Source organism: Lolium rigidum, chromosome 7 (genome assembly GCF_022539505.1).
Source record: "Lolium rigidum isolate FL_2022 chromosome 7, APGP_CSIRO_Lrig_0.1, whole genome shotgun sequence".
In the NCBI taxonomy this organism is placed as follows: Eukaryota; Viridiplantae; Streptophyta; class Magnoliopsida; order Poales; family Poaceae; genus Lolium; species Lolium rigidum.
The window spans coordinates 234,757,723-234,777,523 of record NC_061514.1 but is presented as its reverse complement, the minus strand read 5'-3'; the positions used below and the strand labels follow the sequence as shown (position 1 = coordinate 234,777,523).

General features: G+C 43.7%; 1 long non-coding RNA gene across 1 annotated transcript; it reads right to left on the bottom strand.

Annotated features, from left to right (window-relative positions):
• Positions 1-3,280: 3,280 nt before the first annotated feature.
• On the bottom strand, positions 3,281-3,834 carry LOC124670213. The gene is made up of 2 exons (XR_006992437.1): positions 3,767-3,834; positions 3,281-3,516 (listed from the first exon to the last, which is right to left on the bottom strand). It is a non-coding gene; the product is annotated as an uncharacterized LOC124670213 (long non-coding RNA).
• Between the last annotated feature and the right edge of the window lie 15,967 nt (positions 3,835-19,801).

The window sequence follows — 19,801 nt, the reverse complement described above, 5'->3', positions numbered from 1 at the left end:
TAACCGTCATAATCATGCTTGCGATAGAATAAAATTAACGGAGGCATAAAAGTGATACAAGAACTACGGAAGCAAAGTAAATCATCGAGGCTTAATTGACTTTTGTTTTTCGAGTCATATGCATGCGTGAGCATGTGCCAAGTCAATTTCAAATGAATCATTCAAAGGAGGACACCACAATACCATACCATCTTATGAACAGGACAATGCATGTTAACATCAAAATATCATAATATACACTATTAGCTAGTTGAGACTATCCATAAGAAAACATAACCACTAAACAATATCATTCACACATGTCGAGGGTACTCCTCGGCAATGCCCTCCGATTGGGGCTTAGGGTTGATGGAATCCTGTAGGCTGACACGAGACATCGGTGAATAGACAAGTGGGGAGAGCGATTTACCCAGGTTCGGGGCCCTTGATGAGGTAAAACCCTTACGTCCTGCATGTCTGATCTTGATTATGAGAATATTGGGTTACAGTGGGGTGCCGAAGGGTTCGGCTGTGATCTCGTCGAGAGGCTAAGCGCTACGGCGACCTAGCTCTAGATTGCTGGTGGCTAAAGTTGCTAAGATTGATTGTGTCCCTCGGCAGCCCCTCTCCAGGCCTTTATATCGGAGGCCAGGTCTCAAGAGATCTGTCCGGGTACGACTAGTTTTACAAAAGGTCTAGCTCTAAACTTACCTTGTTCGACTTCCTTCTTGCCTTGTTCTTCAAGGGAACTTCTCCTGCACCGTCCTAGTGGCCCACCTTGTCGTCGAGTATCTTCATGGGCCTCCAGTTCGGCCGCTCAGGATAGGGCAATATCGGTTACCCGAAGGGTAATGCCCACGTCAGTAGTCCCCGAGTGTCTAGCCGAAGATATTTCGGGTAGAGACTAAAGCATGCCTCCACCGTACCTAATGATCTTCTCCTTGATTGTTCTTGTCCATCTCGTAACAGCATCATCTTCTTCTATCGGGTGCGCGTCCAGCGCTCCCGATGGGAGTAGCCCCCCGAGTCTAGGTATGGATGCTTGCAATCCGTGCGTAGACTCAAGTTGTGCCACTCGAACAACTTCTTCTGTCGAAGTCTTTCTGCAAGTCTTCATGGGTCATCCGATAAGTTTGCGCCAGGGATCGTATTCTTCAGTAAGATTTCAAAGCGTAAGGGATAATGAGTAACACGCCCAACTTTGCTGGTTAACTGCCGATGGCAAAACAACGTTAACCTACACAGAATCAAGTCCCCGGGCATGATCCTTGATGGCGTGTAAGACACACGTCCTTTGGGAACCCCAAGGTTTATCGAACCAGTAGGAGCCAAGCAGCACGTTGAAGGTTGATGGCGGCGGAGTGTAGTGCGGCGCAACACCAGGGATTCCGGCGCCAACGTGGAACCTGCACAACACAATCAAAGTACTTTGCCCCAACATAACGGTGAGGTTGTCAATCTCACCGGCTTCGCTGTAAACAAAGGATTAGATGTATAGTGTGGAAGATGATGTTTGTTTGCGAAGAACGAGTAAAGAACAATTGCGAGTAGATTGTATTTCAGATGTAAAGAATAGGACCGGGGTCCACGGTTCACTACTGGTGTCTCTCCCATAAGATAAACGGATGTTGGGTGAACAAATTACAGTTGGGCAATTGACAAATAAAGAAGACATAACAATGCACATACATATATCATGATGAGTACTATGAGATTTAATCGGGGCATTACGACAAAGTACATAGACCGCTATCCAGCATGCATCTATGCCTAAAAAGTCCACCTTCGAGGTTATCATCCGAACCCCTTCCGGTATTAAGTTGTAAACAACAGACAATTGCATTAAGTATGGTGCGTAATGTAATCAACACAAATATCCTTAGACAAAGCATCGATGTTTTATCCCTAGTGGCAACAGCACATCCACAACCTTAGAACTTTCAGTCCCGGATTTAATGGAGGCATGAACCCACTATCGAGCATAAATACTCCCTCTTGGAGTCACAAGTATCAACTTGGCCGGAGCCTCTACTAGCAACGGAGAGCATGCAAGAACATAAATAACATATATGATAGATTGATAATCAACTTGACATAGTATTCAATATTCATCGGATCCCAACAAACACAACATGAAGGATTACAAATAGATGATCTTGATCATGATAGGTAGCTCACAAGATCTAACATGATAGCACAATGAGGAGAAGACAACCATCTAGCTACTGCTATGGACCCATAGTCCAGGGGTGGACTACTCACACATCGATCCGGAGGCGATCATGGCGATGAAGAGACCTCGGGAGATGATTCCCCTCTCCGGCGAGGGTGCCGGAGGCGATCTCCTGAATCCCCGAGATGGGATTGGCGGCGGCGGCGTCTCTGGAAGGTTTTCCGTATCGTGGCTCTCGGTACTGGGGGTTTCGTGACGAAGACTTTAAGTAGGCGGAAGGGCAGGTCAAGGGGCGTCACGAGGGGCCCACACGGTAGGCCGGCGCGGCAGGGGCCTGGGCCGCGCCGCCCTGTTGTGTGGCCACCTCGTGGCCCCACTTCGTTTCCTCTCCGGTCTTCTGGAAGCTTCGTGCAAAAATAGGACCCTGGGCGTTGATTTCGTCCAATTCCGAGAATATTTCCTTACTAGGATTTCTAAACCAAAAACAGCGAGAAAACAACAAGCGGCTCTTCGGCATCTCGTCAATAGGTTAGTGCCGAAAAATGCATAATAATGACATATAATGTGTATAAAACATGTGAGTATCATCATAAAAGTAGCATGGAACATAAGAAATTATAGATACGTTGACGTATCAAGCATCCCCAAGCTTAGTTCCTACTCGCCCTCGAGTAGGTAAACGATAACAAAGATAATTTCTGAAGTGACATGCTATCATAATCTTGATCATACTATTGTAAAGCATATGAGATGAATACAGCGATTCGAAGCAATGATGAAGATAATGAGTAAACAAATGAATCATTAGGGCTGGAATTCGAGCCGAGCCGAGCCAGCTCGGCTCAACTCGCTAAAGCTCGGTCAATATTCGAGTTAGCTCAACTCGACTCGTTTAACAATCGAGTCTAAATTTGAAACTCGGCTCGACTCGCAAAACTCGCGAGCAACTCACGAGTAGCTCGTTTAAAACAGTCAAATGAAATATGTACAGAGTATAGTATACTTTTCATAAATATTTAAGAAGCAGCATATCACGAAAATAACTTAGGCCGTGGCAACTCATTAGACAGGGCATAATCCACAGATTATATATTTCTATTAACCTTAACCAGCAACATTCAAGCCAAGTCAAGAACCACAAATATATTCAGAGTCCAATTTATTACATTATTTCGAAAGTCTAGACAAGAAGCCACAATTCAAATAGATAGAAAATAGAGCATAAGTTGTAGAAGTAAGCATCTAATCCATCTAGTGATTCTTTGGGGCTGTAGTCTTTATTGATAGAATAGTACGTCCATCAAATGCAAAAGGCCTTCACAGTTCCACTCCATATGTACATCAACGTAATTGTCTTGAAGAACCTGTTCAACACATCAGGTTTTGAACTCTTAAGTTATGTGTAGGCATAAAACATACTAGGTATTGTCAACAAAATACATCAGGTTTTCAACTCAAAACAGAGCAGGTTTTGTAAATTCCTAATTTCGTTGAGATAAAAATAGATCAGGTTTTGTAACTTCCTAATTTATTTGAGGTCAAAACATATCTGATCATAGATAAAGTAAATAGCAAGTAATAGTAGCAGTAATATGCGGAATAATAGCAACATACTTGTCCTCTAGCTACTTGCCACGACACATTCAGGAAATGGAACCAATTCAACATCATCCTCAACTTTACCTGTACATAGAAACAATGAAGGACATGCAAGTTAGAAATAGTATTTGTATGCAGAACAATTGAGAAATGGAATAATTGAGAAACTAAGTAAGGCGTACCACTACTTTTGGCGATTTGTTGTCAGTATATGAACCTCGTATCCAGCTAAAAGCACAAACCAATCTTTCAACCATTGCTGGAAGTAGGGAGCTCCGATAATCATCGAGGACTCTACCTCCCGTTGAGAAGGTTGACTCGGAGGAAACACTAGTAGCTGGTATGCTCAAGAATCTCCTTGCCATCTTTGATATAACAGGGAACCTATGAGTGTTCACCTTCCACCAATCAAGCAACACAAATGTTGTGTCATCGGGATCTACATTTGGTTCATCAAGATAGCGGTGCTATTCTGATTTCGAAGCTTCGTGGTTGTCGCTTGTAGATGCCTCCGAAATGAACTAGGCCTAGCTGTGCTTGTTGATGCCGTTGTTTGTGTCTTTGGAAGACCATCAGCCCCATTCTTGCTCTTTTGGTATTCAGCATCATAAGTGTTGTATATACTGAACAACTCTTTCTTAATATCCTCTACTTCTTTTTTCCCCTTATTTTCACCATAGATTTCTTCAAAACAGAATGCAACAAACCTCATCTTCCACCTAGGATCAAGAATAGTAGCAAGAGCCATAACATTGTTCTTCTCCTCCCAATACTTATCAAATTTATCAAGCATTGCATCAGCCATAGCTGAAAGAAACTAATCACTAGACTTGCTTGCTTTCACTAACTCCATTTTCACATTTATTATATAGGGATAGAAGATATTGGCAGTAGGGTACAAAGATCCCGATAGCACCTTAGTTATCTCAGCAAATTCAGCCAAGATGGGTTGTACCTTAGCATACATATTCCAATGCTGCATGTGAAGGCTCCCACTTGGAGTTCGGATCATTGTCTCCATATTCATGAAAGGCTGCCCTATAGGGGGTACAAGCATCAAACATCTTGTATGTTGAACTCCACCTTGTCGACACATCTAGACATAGACCAGCTCCCATTTTCATGTTCAACGTTTTACAAACTTCAACGAATTTGTACATGCGCGATGTGGACTTCTTCAAGTACTTCACGGTTTCTCTTAGCTGGTTTATAAATGGCAGTAATGGTTGAAGGCCATCTTGCACTACCAAATTGACTATATGAGCACAACAACGAACATGAAAATGATGTGGCAGGAAGCCTGGTACTTTCCTAGCAACAAACTTGGCCATCAAATTCTTGGCAGCAACATCATTAGAAGATGCATTATCAAGGGTGAGTGAAATAACTTTATCCTCTATTTTCCATTCAGCTAAGCATTCCATTACCGCTTGAGCTATAATAACTCCTGAATGTGGTGGATCTAGCTCAATAAAGTTCAGGACACGGCATTGCATAACCCAATCAGCATCTATGTAGTGAGCAACCAAAGCCATGTAGGAAAGTGTTTGGTTTGAAGTCCACAAGTCACATGTCAAACTAATATGCTCAACATTTCTAAGACTCTTCTTAAGAAGTTCCTTTTCAGATTCATAAACCTTTATGCACTCCTTTCTAATGGTCTTTCTACCAATGAACTTGTATTTTTGATTCATATGCTTCATCAAGATATTAAACCATTTGTGCTCTACCATTCTAAAAGGATAATCATGCACAATTACCATCTTAGCAATGATAGTGCGGGTTTCCTCATGATTATATTCAGTACTAACGAAGCAAGTGAAGAACCTCCAGGCTGAAAGCTTAGTGTACTTTGACCTTGAATATGCCCCTTTAGAAAATCTTTGTAACCTTGACATAATTTGTTATGCCTATTCATACTAGTTGTTTGCCCGCCTTCCTTGTAAAGAAGTAAATCCCCACAATAGTTGCACTTGGCCTTTGGTAAAGGCTCCCCTTCAACTTTGGTCAGTGTAAAATGCTACCAACATTTGGAAGTTTTACCTCTGCCTCTCTTTGCCTTCGGCTTGGAAGAGACTTGAACACCCTTTTTCCTCTTGCATCTCTTCGACTTTGGAGAACCACCGCCACCATCAACAGAGCCATCTTCATCATTACTTCCAGAATCAACCGATACATGGGAAGGCAGGCTTTCAGACATTTCATCATTCATGTCATATTCATCCTCCTCAGACTCGTACTCGGGATGCTTCAACACAAAAACATGCAAATATAACAAAATTAACGATCTATTTTGAACAATCATACAAATAAAGCAATCGTCAATCTGAAGTTCAAGCTGCAGTACTGTACTAACACAACTAGCAGAATATTCAGTGACACTAATAAATGGGCACTACTTGACGCTCATCAAAGTGATGTAGACTTATAATATTCGGTAACAGTACAATCACTACTAATCTCTAGACGTCTTCACTCCCTATGTTCGTCAGCAGCGCATGTATGAATCGAATTGAACTAGAGCAAGCAGCATGACATCCTACATCTGCTAGAGTAGGCAGAGACGGACAACTCACCAATGGGGAAGTTGGAGCTTCTGCTGGAGTAGGAAGGACAACAAGTTCGCCGGACCGTGGAGGCTTCGCCTTCGCCGATGTGGTGCACGACGGAGCGAGAGATGGACGCCGACGCAAGCAATGCCGACTTATCCCGCCTCTTCTTCGCCGTTGCCCTGGACTCCAGGCTGGGCTGCCTCTTCATGGTGTGGCGGCCGGGACGGGGGAGTCGAGGACGGGGGTGCCGTGGTGGGAGGACCGCGAGCGGTGGGTGCCGCCGCCGCCTCCTCTCTTTGCCTTCCTTTGTTCAGTACGGCGGGGGAGAGGAATAGAGGATTAGGATTTTGGGGAATCGCTTAGGTTTAGGGAGTTAATTAGTGTAAATCAGGCGCTTGGTTTGGTGGGCTTGGGACGACACGACTTGCCACTTGGGCTGGATTAACTAGTTTGATCAGGTTATATAGCCTATTGTTCATTTTACCGAGCTAAACGAGTTACTCGCGAGTTCGATGAACTCGGCTCGTTTAGCTTGAACTCGTTTAACGATAAAATATGAAACTCGGCTTGGCTCGTTATACACCGAGTTCGAGTCGAGGCGAGTCGAGTTGCGAGTTACTAGTTTAGCTCGCGAGTTTCGAGTTTTAATTCCAGGCCTATGAATCATATAGCAAAGACTTTTCATGAATAGTACTTTCAAGACAAGCATCAATAAGACTTGCATAAGAGTTACTCATAAAGCAATAGATTTAAAGTAAAGGCATTGAAGCAACACAAAGGAAGATATAAGTTTCAGCGGTTGCTTTCAACTTAAACATGTATATCTCATGGATAATTGTCAACACAAAGTAATATAACAAGTGCAATAGGTAAACATGTAAGAATCAATGCACACGAGTTGGTACAAGTGTTTGCTTCGGGATAGAAAGATTAGGCAAACTGACTCAACAATAAAGTAGAAGATAGGCCCTTTGCAGAGGGAAGCATTGATTACTATATTTGTGCTAGAGCTTTTCATTTTGAAAACAAGAAACAATTTTGTCAACGGTAGTAATAAAGCATATGTGTTATGTATAAGACATCCTATAAGTTGCAAGCCTCATGCATAGTATATCAATAGTGCTCGCACCTTGTCCTAATTAGCTTGGATTAACACGGATTATCATTGCATAGCATATGTTTGAACCAAGTGTCACAAAGGGGTACCTCTATGCCGCCTGTACAAAGGTCTAAGGAGAAAGCTCGCATTGGATTTCTCGCTTTTGATTATTCTCAACTTAGACATCCATACAGGGGACAACATAGACAACGAGATAATGGACTCCTCTTTAATGCATAAGCATTCAACAACAGTTAATATTCTCATAAGAGATTGAGGATTGATTGTCCAAACTGAAACTTCCACCATGAATCATGGCTTTAGTTAGCGGCCCAATGTTCGTCTCTAACATTATGCATACTCAAACCATTTGATCATGAAAATCGCCCTTACTTCAGACAAGACGAACCTGCATAGCAACTCACATGATATTCAAAAAAGGTAAAAGAGTTGATGGCGTCCCCAGAAACATGGTTACCGCTCAACAAGCAACTTATTAAGAAATAAGACACATAAGTACATATTCTTCACCACAATAGTTTTTAAGACTATTTTCCCATGAGCTATATATTGCAAAGGCAAAGAATAGAAATTTTAAAGGTAGCACTCAAGTAATGTACTTTGGAATGGCGGAGAAATACCATGTGGTAGGTAGGTATGGTGGACACAAATGGCATGGTTATTGGCTCAAGGATTTGGATGCACGAGAAGAATTCCTCTCAATACAAGGCTAGACTAGCAAGGTTGTTTGAAGCAAACTCAAGTATAAAAGGTGCAGCAAAGCTCACATATGAACATATTGTAGCTATTATAAGACTTTATATTGTCTCCTTGTTGTTCAAACACCTTAACCAGAAAATATCTAGACTCTAGAGATCAATCATGCAAACCAAATTTTAACAAGCTCTATGTAGTTCTTCATTAATGGGTACAAGGTACATGATGCAAGAGATTAAACACGATCTATATGAGCACAACAATTGCCAAGTATCACATTATTCAAGACATTAAACCATTTACCACATGCGGCATTTTCCGTTTCCAACCATATAGCAATGAATGAAGTAGGTCAACTTTCGCAATGAACATTAAAGATAAAGCTAAGAACATTTGTGTTCATACGAAACAGCGGAGCGTGTCTCTCTCCCAAACAAAGAATGCTAGGATCCGATTTTATTCAAACAAAAAGAAAAACAAAAACAAACAGACGCTCCAAGTAAAGCACATAAGATGTGACTGAATAAAAATATAGTTTCACTAGAGGAACCTGATAAGTTGTCGATGAAGAAGGGATGCCTTGGGCATCCCCAAGCTTAGACGCTCGAGTCTTCTTAAAATATGCAGGGATGAACCACGGGGGCATCCCCAAGCTTTGAATTTTCACTCTTCTTGATCATATTGTATCATCCTCCTCTCTTGACCCTTGAAAACTTCCTCCACACCAAACTCAAAACAAACTCATTAGAGGGTCGATGCATAATTCATATATTCAGAGGTGACATAATCATTCTTAACACTTCTGGACATTGCACAAAGCTACTGAAAGTTAATGGAACAAAGAAATCCATCAAACATAGCAAAACAGGCAATGCGAAATAAAAGGCAGAATCTGTCAAAACAGAACAATCCGTAAAGACGAATTTTTAAGAGGCACCAGACTTGCTCAGATGAAAATTCCCAAATTGAATGAAAGTTGCGTACATATCTGAGTATCACGCACGTAAATACTGCTCAAATTCGTGACAGCAAGAAATCTGTTCCTGCGCAGCAATCCAAATCTAGTATTGACTTTACTATCAAAGACTTTACTTGGCACAACAATGAAATAAAATAAAGATAAGGAGAGGTTGCTACAGTAGTAACAACTTTCAAGACTCAAATATAAAACAAAGTGCAGAAGTAAAATAATGGGTTGTCTACCATAAGCGCTTTTCTTTAACGCCTTTCAGCTAGGCGCAGAAAGTGTGAATCAAGTATTATCAAGAGATGAAGCATCAACAGAGGGGTTCGGAGTTTTCTCAACTATGCATTTTATCTTATCTATGTGAGTTTCAGAGGCCCCCTTTTCATTATTCTTAGGCTTGCTATCCTCGTCAAACAAATTTTCAGGAACAAGCGAACCATAGTTATTTTCTAGAGCGTCATTCATTCCTAGGAGCTTACAAGGTATTGTTGTCTTAATCTCCCCACCATCATTAACATTATTAATGTACCTTATTCTCTCCATGTCCATCTTTTTAAGGGTACTAGCAAAGTTGGTATAAGAGGCAAGCATCTTATATTTAATAAAGACCTTTCTAGCCTCTCTTGCTACGCCACCAAATTCTTTAAGAAGGGTTTCTAAAACAAAATCTTTCTTTTCCCCTTCCTCCATATCACAGAGTGTGAGAAACATGTGTTGGATTATAGGATTGAGATTAACAAATTTAGTATGCAACATGTGTACTAAAGAAGCAACAACAATTTCATAAGTAGGAGCAAGTTCTACCAAATGTCTATCTTCAAAATCTTCAGCTGTACTTTAAGTGAAAAAATCTTCTATATTATCTCTCCCAATGATAGACCCTCGTCCTACCGGTATGTCCTTTAGGGTGAACTTAGGAGGAAACATGATGAAATAAACTAAAGGTAAATAAAGTAAATGCAAGTAACTAATTTTTTTGTGTTTTTAATATGGAGAGAAAGACAGTAAATAAAGTAAAACTAGCAACTAATTTTTTTGTGTTTTTGATATAAGAGCAAACAAGCAGTAAATAAAATAAAATAAAGCAAGACAAAAACAAAGTAAAGAGATTGGATGTGGGAGACTCCCCTTGCAGCGTGTCTTGATCTCCCCGGCAACGGCGCCAGAAAAAATGCTTGATGGCGTGTAAGACACACGTCCGTTGGGAACCCCAAGAGGAAGGTGTGATGCGTACAAGCAGCAAGTTTTCCCTCAGAAAGAAACCAAGGTTTATCGAACCAGTAGGAGCCAAGAAGCACGTTGAAGGTTGATGGCGGCGGAGTGTAGTGCGGCGCAACACCAGGGATTCCGGCGCCAACGTGGAACCTGCACAACACAATCAAAGTACTTTGCCCCAACGTAATAGTGAGGTTGTCAATCTCACCGGCTTGCTGTAAACAAAGGATTAGATGTATAGTGTGGAAGATGATGTTTGTTTGCAAAGAACAAGTAAAGAACAATTGCGGTAGATTGTATTTCGGATGTAAAGAATAGGACCGGGGTCCACAGTTCACTACTGGTGTCTCTCCCATAAGATAAACAGATGTTGGGTGAACAAATTACAGCTTGGGCAATTGACAAATAAAGAAGGCATAACAATGCACATACATATATCATGATGAGTACTATGAGATTTAATCGGGGCATTACGACAAAGTACATAGACCGCTATCCAGCATGCATCTATGCCTAAAAAGTCCACCTTCGAGGTTATCATCCGAACCCCTTCCCAGTATTAAGTTGTAAACAACAGATAATTGCATTAAGTATGGTGCGTAATGTAATCAACACAAATATCCTTAGACAAAGCATCGATGTTTTATCCCTAGTGACAACAGCACATCCACAACCTTAGAACTTTCTGTCACTGTCCCAGATTTAATGGAGGCATGAACCCACTATCGAGCATAAATACTCCCTCTTGGAGTCACAAGTATCAACTTGGCCAGAGCCTCTACTAGCAACGGAGAGCATGCAAGAACATAAATAACATATATGATAGATTGATAATCAACTTGACATAGTATTCAATATTCATCGGATCCCAACAAACACAACATGAAGGATTACAAATAGATGATCTTGATCATGATAGGCAGCTCACAAGATCTAACATGATAGCACAATGAGGAGAAGACAACCATCTAGCTACTGCTATGGACCCATAGTCCAGGGGTGGACTACTCACACATCGATCCGGAGGCGATCATGGCGATGAAGAGACCTCCGGGAGATGATTCCCCTCTCCGGCAGGGTGCCGGAGGCGATCTCCTGAATCCCCCGAGATGGGATTGGCGGCGGCGGCGTCTCTGGAAGGTTTTTTGTATCGTGGCTCTCGGTACTGGGGGTTTCGCGACGAAGACTTTAAGTAGGCGGAAGGGCAGGTCAAGGGGCGTCACGAGGGGCCCACACAGTAGGCCGGCGCCGCCAGGGCTTGGGTCGCGCCGCCCTGTTGTGTGGCCACCTCGTGGCCCCACTTCGTTTCCTCTCCGGTCTTCTGGAATCTTCGTGCAAAAATAGGACCCTGGGCATTGATTTCGTTCAATTCCGAGAATATTTCCTTACTAGGATTTCTGAAACCAAAAATAGCAGAAAACAGCAACTGGCTCTTCGGCATCTCGTCAATAGGTTAGTGCCGGAAAATGCATAATAATGACATATAATGTGTATAAAACATGTGAGTATCATCATAAAAGTAGCATGGAACATAAGAAATTATAGATACGTTTGAGACGTGTCAATCCTGGAGCGTAAAAAAGTTTTATCAGGTGCGCGCTCAGCGCTCCCGATGGGAGTAGCCCTGAGTCTGGGCACGGGTGCTTGCGGCCGGGTGCAGACTCGAGCTGAACATTCCACCTTTTTCTTCAAACATTTCTTCGCAGGAATATCTTCGAGTTCACGTATTATCGGGTGCGCGTCCAGCGCTCCCGATGGGAGTAGCCCCCGAATTTAGGTATGGAGGCTTGCAATCCGTGCGTAGACTCAAGTCCATCATCCGATACCTTTTATATTTCTTCGAATGCTTCCAGCGGTCTTCACGACGCCACTGATGACGTTACTAATACTTTGATTTTGACTGACAAGACACGACCCGTTGGGCCCACCATGCTTCTGCATGGCTTTGTTTTTAAGTAATATCCGCATTTCTCGTACGGTTACCAAGGCGCCTCCTCGATTTCCGTGATCAACGATGAAGAGAGGGCCTTTTTAATAGACTGGAAGAAACGACACGTGCCCACGCAATCCTCAAGTTTCCTCCATACTTAAGATCTCTCATAGCAAAAATTCTTAGTATTCTCTCACACCATCGCAGCGTCCTTCTTTCCTTCTTCTCTCATAACCGCTGCGCCGCCACCGCCGTTTTTAGATCTTCTCCAGATCCAATCGATGGTGAAGAAGAAGAACCTCATTGCCGCCGCGAGTTCCGCGAGCGGCGGCGCCGCTGCCAAGGCCTCTTCCATTCCCCCGAAGAGAAGCTTTCCAGACGCTCCTCCCCTAGCTCCGGCGCCGCCAGCGCCGTCAAGCTCCGCGGCTGGGATCAATCCCGGAAATTGGCTGGCGTCTTCCATCACGAAGCGTGATGAGAAGAGGGCCCGAAGCCTTGGTCTAGTTTCCTCCGACGAGGGGAATGTAATTCTCCCAGCTGTGATCTCTCGGCCTAATCCTCCTGCTGGTTTTACCGTGATGTTCTTGTCGTTCTTGTATCGAGGTCTCTCGCTTCCTTCTCACAAGTTCCTTCATCACCTTCTGCGGTCCTACGAAATCCAACTGTGGCAACTTACTCCCAACTCAATCCTTCACCTTGTTGTGTTCATCACCCTTTGCGAAGCGTTTTTGGGCATCGAGCCTCACTTTGGGTTGTGGAAGAAAATCTTCTTTGTTAAGAGATACAGCAGTAGTAATGGACCCTTTGTCATTTGGGGAGTGGGGTTCGTTGTCCGCTCAGAAGTCAATTACTTCAACTTTCCAATGAGAGAATCTGTGCAAGGATGGAGATCGAAATGGTTCTATATTAAGGATTCTTCAACAATCGAATCCCAGCTTCCTCGTTTTGTCGACGTCCTCGAAGCCAAACCCAAGCACTCTTGGAAGAACATCCTTTCTCCCGACGAAAGGGCAGCAGCCGACGAGTTATTTGTCAAATTTCTTCGGACCAAGGAAGCCGATGGCCAGACCATGATCGGCACAGAGGTGGCTGTCGTGTTCCTAAAACATCGGGTTCAGCCAGTCATGGCCAGGGTTCACCCGATGTGGTTATATTCGGGTCCAAAGGATGAAACCAGAATAAACGTTGCTGAACTATCGGAAAAGGAACTGCTTGACGAAGTTCGACGCCTTACTCTCTTCAGCCAAGAAGACTCTATTCCGCTAATATCCTCTCATCCACCTTTTGATGCTGATCATCCACCGATGGAGGTAAATTTTTCTTCGCATACTCTTATTACTCTATTTTCCCTCATCAACACCACTATCATTGTTCTTACATGTTCTTCTTCGGCAGACCCTCACAGCTTCTGGGGACTTGCGTGACCTGCCGGATGACACTTCCGAAGGGGAAGACTCCTCAACCCTTGACAAATTTCATACTGTCGAAAACACAAGCCCAAAGGACGAGCACGATGATCCGATGGATTCTGGGGCCGCCTTTACCAATCCTCCTCCCCCAGCCAACGATACTTGCGACACAGCGGGATCAGTTCGTGACGACGAAGCTGATCATGATGCCTTTGTTAATGCAGCTGAGGAGGAGGCCAGAGCGTCGCCTATGAAGAGGTCAACTGGCGGTTTTGCCGATGAAGATGATCTCTTTGAGCTGTAAGTGCTTACTTCTTTTCCCAGCATTCGTATTTCTTTCTTACCCCTTATCAATTTTCTTTTTTGTAGTGACGAAGGTTTCATCGAGCCTCCGCCCAAGAAGGCTAAATCTGGTGCCGCTCTGCCGAGTGTTGCGGCTTCCGAGGCTTCGGCCCCTATTGCAGCCCCCGCGGCCCAAGTATCGACTGCTTCCTCCCTTTCTAGGGGGAAATAAATTCCTTCAACTGCTGCCGCCACAACTCCTCCTTCAGAGAAACCTGTAAGTCTTCCTTGGTCGCAACGCAAATTTTCCTGAACGTGCTTTGATTAATAATCCTTCGACAAATGTCTACTTTTTCGCTTTTCTCAAGGATCTACGAACTGTCATATCTTCTTTGGAGTCCTTCGCCTCCCAATTCTCTTCCCTAGAAGCGGATAAGGCTCGGCTGCAAAATGAAGTTAAGTCTTCTTCCTCAAAATTGGAAGGTGCAATAAAGATAGCTACCGAAGCCCGCCAAGTGATCGACTCCTTGAAGGAGGAACTTAAGGGGTTGAAGGAGAGGCTGAAGGATGAAGAAGCGTCTAGGCTGGCCGCTGAGGCTTGGGCGGCCGAAAAAGATGATCTTCTTCGCCAGTCTTCCTTGGCTTTGCTCAAGCAATTCCTTTTCTCGCTTTCCTGTTGACTATTACTTTGTGAATCCAGTCCTTTGTTAGTAATCTTCCTCATTTCATTCTGTGCACAGGCCGCCGATATCCCTGCCGATGCGCTGGATAAGCTTCCGAGCAATTCTCCGGCCAACGGTGTGTCGATGACTCTTGCTTCACACCAGCTTACTCAGGACCTCCTCGAGAAGGGCAAGGGAGCCATGACAAGGATGCATTCGATGATCTTCCCCAAGATTAGTCAAGACAAGACTTTGGGGCAGCTGATCGATGCTTTCGCGGTCAACACCAAGGAAGTTATCGAGGTATTCAAACACACTTCACGTAACTATGGTCCCCTTCTAGCCTTCCAACTCATGATGGGTCATGGCTTCAAGGCCGATATTGAAGAAATGTCTAAGGAACTGCCGAAAGAGCAAGATGGGCAGTTCGTCGACCTGGGCGTCTTTAAAACTTCGGCTCTTAAATGTGCACGCCAGCTTCTTGAACTGGTTTCGGCAAAGCAATCATCAGTCGGCCCAAGTTTATCGACCCAGACCCAAGCCCTTTGATTCTTGTAACAGACTTCTTTTTAGCTTGATTTGAGACAATGTCTTGGCCGTAAGACTTGTGATTGTAATAAATTCCCTGCTGGCAATGTTGCCAGTGTACTCTTATTATGACATTTTTACTTGCACTCTCCCGATGTGAGTAGCTTCCAATGCTGAGGCGATACGATCCATCATATACTTTGACGCTGTTTGCAGGTTTTCCCCGTGCCTTCGTTTCTCGACGATTCTTCGAGTGCTGTTTCTGAAAGTGATCGACTCCAGCGTATGAAGGATCGGATCGTGCAGATGGAGAAGGATTTGCGCAACACCTATGCCCTAGCCGCCATTATCAAAAAGAAGAGCGAGATTGCGGCTGATGTAGAGCGCCATGCTCTTACTGAACTGCATAAGGCCACCGAAAGTTTAAACTGTAAGCTTCCTGATCCTTTTGCCCATTATTTTTCGTCAAAATTCTTCATCTGAACTTCGCTTGATTCCTTTGCTAGTCATAGCTCTGAACCGTGCTGAAGAGAACAAACAGATCCACGAGTGTGTGAACGCATTGACCCAGCTATCATCAGCGGACGAGGTTTTCTGGAGAGAGCACTCGAAAGCTTCGGCTGTCGCGAAGTTCCAAGATCGTGTCCAGCAAGTCCACCGCTTCTTCGACAAGTGCTACAAAGGTCTAAGAGTAATATGGAAGACGATGTTCCCTTTGAACGCGGTCCCTCCCACGCTGTTGACTTTAATGTCGGAGTTTAGCAACACCAAGAAGATTCGAGACTTGGTGCGAGCTCAAGTTTTTGCAGGAGCCAGATTTACACTTGCCCTTGTCCTTGCGCGTTATCCTTCGGCAAACCTGCTGACCATTGCTAATGCGGTTGGTAATTTGGAGCTGCTGTACCCGAAAGTAGTATTGCCTGCCAATATAATTGTCGACAGGCTTGAGGAGGATTCGAAGACACCTGAAGAAACTCTGCAAGAGTAATTCAGGATCATACTCTTATTGTAAATAGATAATTTGGCTATTACATCCAAGGTTTTGGATTGCGAAGTTTAAACTTATTTTTTCGGTAGGTGCATATATATATGCACCTTTTACCATGTTAATGCCGTTGGCAAGTTTTGGGAGGAGCAAATCTTAATTACTCGTTTAAGCGTATGTGTGTTCGTTGGTCAGCAAATTATTTGAGTGATCAGCTCGTGTTGCGGGTCTTGCTAAACCCGTTGTATGTGCAACTTTTCTTTCAACCAATGCATGTCCTGACAGCAGCTCCCGAATATATCGGTAGTACTAGCTCTGCCGATGACTCCGTCGTTCCTTGATGCTTCCATAAGTGAAGTATCGAACGTGGGTCGTTTTATATACGTATTTCCAGACTCTTGCTATTTACGGTACTCTTAGAGGCATCTATAGCAGAGGGAAAGGGCGGTGCCCTTGTTGGTTTTGCATCCTTTAGCACTCGTAGTTTCAGAGGCTTTTTCGGAGCACAATCTTTTGCCGCGTACTTTGTCGCACCAACGTTCGCCAAGGGGCACAATCAAGGTTGATGATGATGTGGTTCGGGTGCTCCGAAATACTGCAATGCTTTTCAAGGAATCAAAACTTAAGTTCTCATTAATAAAGGAAGCACGGAACTAAGGGGCGAAAAAGAGAGGGCCCTGTTGAAAAGAAAGGGAAACTAAATACTATCCATCCGCTTAAGCAAGAAAAGGGTTCTTCTTATCTTCCGGCTTGTCCACCGCGTCAGGGATTTTGGGGGCGTTGTTGATTTCATCAGGAGTTTCGGCGGTGATTGCCAGTGTCTTGCTTTCTCCTATGACTGCTGCGCCATCAACTGCCGAAGCTTTTACTGTCGAAACTTCGAGGGCAAGATCGGCTGGCTTCTTCTTCGTCTTCTCACCGCGTTCGTCTTCCTTATTATCGTGTGCCGATGACTTGGAGGGGAGATCGTTGATTTCCTGTTTTACCCCAAACTTCGCAGCGATCCTTGATGACCCACAAGTATAGGGGATCGCAACAGTCTTCGAGGGAAGTAAAACCCAATTTATTGATTCGACACAAGGGGAGACAAAGAATACTTGAAAGCCTTAACAACGGAGTTGTCAATTCAGCTGCACCTGGAAACAGACTTGCTCGCAAGAGTTTATCAGTAGTAATAGTTTTATAGCAGTAGTAGTGATGAAATAACAACAACAGAGTAACAAAGACAGCAGTAGTGATTATAGTAAACAGCAGGATTAAAATATTGTAGGCACAGGGATGGATGAACGGGCGTTGCATGGATGAGAGAAACTCATGTAACAATCAAGGCAGGGCATTTGCGGATAATAATAAAACGGTATCCAAGTACTAATCAATCAATAGGCATGTGTTCCATATTTAGTCGTACGTGCTCGCAATGAGAAACTTGCACAACATCTTTTGTCCTACCGCCGGTGGCAGCCGGGCCTCTAGGGAATCTATCGGAAATTAAGGTGCTCCTTTTAATAGAGCACCGGAGCAAAGCATTAATACTCCGTGAACACATGTGATCCTCATATCACCGCCTTCCCCTTCGGTTGTCCCAATTTCTGTCACTTTGGGGCCTTAGGTTCCGGACAACAATACGTGTATACAACTTGCAGGTAAGATCATAAAGCAATGAATATCATCATGAATTGATAACATGTTCAGATCTGAGATCATGGCACTCGGGCCCTAGTGACAAGCATTAAGCATAACAAGTTGCAACAATATCATAAAAGTAACAATTACGGACACTAGGCACTATGCCCTAACAATCTTATGCTATTACATGGCCAATCTCATATGATCCCTACCATCCCCTTCAGCCTACAGCGGGGGAATTACTCACACATGGATGGGGGAAACATGGCTGGTCGATGGAGAGGCGTCGGTGGTGATGATGGCAATGATCTCCTCCAATTCCCCGTCCCGGCGGAGTGCCAGAACGGAGTTTCTGGTCCCGAGACGGAGTTTCGCGACGGTGGCGGCGTACTGGATGGTTTCTGGCGATTTCTTCTAACCCCCGTGCATTTTTAGGTCGAAGGCGTTAAGTAGTCCGAAGGAGGGCGTCGGGGGCCAGCCGAGGCGGCCACACAATAGGGCGGCGCGCCCCCCTCCTGGGCCGCGTCGGCCTAGTGTGTGGGGGCCTCGGGCCTCCACCTGGCTTGCCCTTCTGGCTCCGTCAATATTCTGGGAAAATAGGACCTTTCGCATAAATTCCGAGGATTTTCCTGAAAGTTGGATTTCTGCACAAAAACGAGACACCGTGAGCAGTTCTCACTGAAAACAGCGTTAGTCCGTGTTAGTTGCATCCAAAATACACAAATTAGAGGCAAAATAATAGCAAAAGTGTTCGGGAAAGTAGATACGTTTTGGACGTATCAACTCCCCCAAGCTTAGCTTATTGCTTGTCCTCAAGCAATTCAGTTAACAACTGAGTGCGATAAAAGAACTTTCACGAACACATTTGTTCATATGATGTAAATATTCTCATGATATGGCAAGTGCTTAAGCAATTCATAATAAGATACATGCAAATAAAATCATCCAATAGCTAATCATGGAAAAGGTACCAACAAATTAATAATGAGCATCATGAATCATGTCTATCAGCAGGATTGCAATGTTCATAGAAGGATATGATAAAGTGGTATCTCGCTTGCCCGTAATTGTACAGCAAAACATAAATGCTCGGGCACCTTTGAAGTTCATGGGAAGACTGGAAATAGAGATTATCAAAGATAAAAGCATCAAAGTTATACCACAGTTAATCACATTTTGGGACAAGCGTATTATACTAAGAATGACAGTTGTGCTCTCGAGAAAGTGCTCAAAGAAAGGATGGAGACTCAATGTAAAAGTAAAAGATTGACCCTTCGTAGAGGGAAGCAGGGATTAACATGTGCTGGAGCTTTTCATTTGTAAAACAGGAATAAAATTATTTTGAGAGGTGTTTGTTGTTGTCAACGAATGATAGTGGGTACTCTAACTACCTCGTCAACCAGACTTTCAAGAGCGGCTCCCATGAAGGACGTTATCTCTACCAGCAAGGTAAATCATCCCTCTTCTCTTTTGTTTGCACACGTATTTTAGTTTCATTAAGGATGACACTCCCCCCAACCTTTGCTTACACAAGCCATGGCTAACCGAATCCTCGGGTGCCTTCCAACAATCTCATACCATGGAGGAGTGTCTATTTGCAATTTTCAGTTTCTTACTGATAAATCAGGGCAAAACATGTGAAGAGAATTATTAATGAAAGTTGATTAATTGGGGCTGGGAACCCCGTTGCCAGCTCTTTTTGCAAAATTATTGGATAAGCGGATGTGCCACTAGTCCATTATGAAAGTCTCTCAGGAGTAAATGACAAGACTGAAAGATAAACACCACATATTTCCTCATGAGCTATAAAGCATTGACACAAATTGAGAAGCATTTTGAAGGTTTAAAGGTAGCACATGAGAATTTACTTGGAATGGTTTGAAATGCCATGCATAGGTATTTATGGTGGACACTCTGGAATAACTTGGTTTTCAGGGGTTTGGAAGCACGAGCAGCGTTCCCTCTCAATACAAGTGAAGGCTAGCAATAGACTGGGAAGCGACAATCAAGAGAACAATAACTGTCATAATAATGCTTGCGACAAAATAAATTAACGGAGGCATAAAAGTGATACAAGA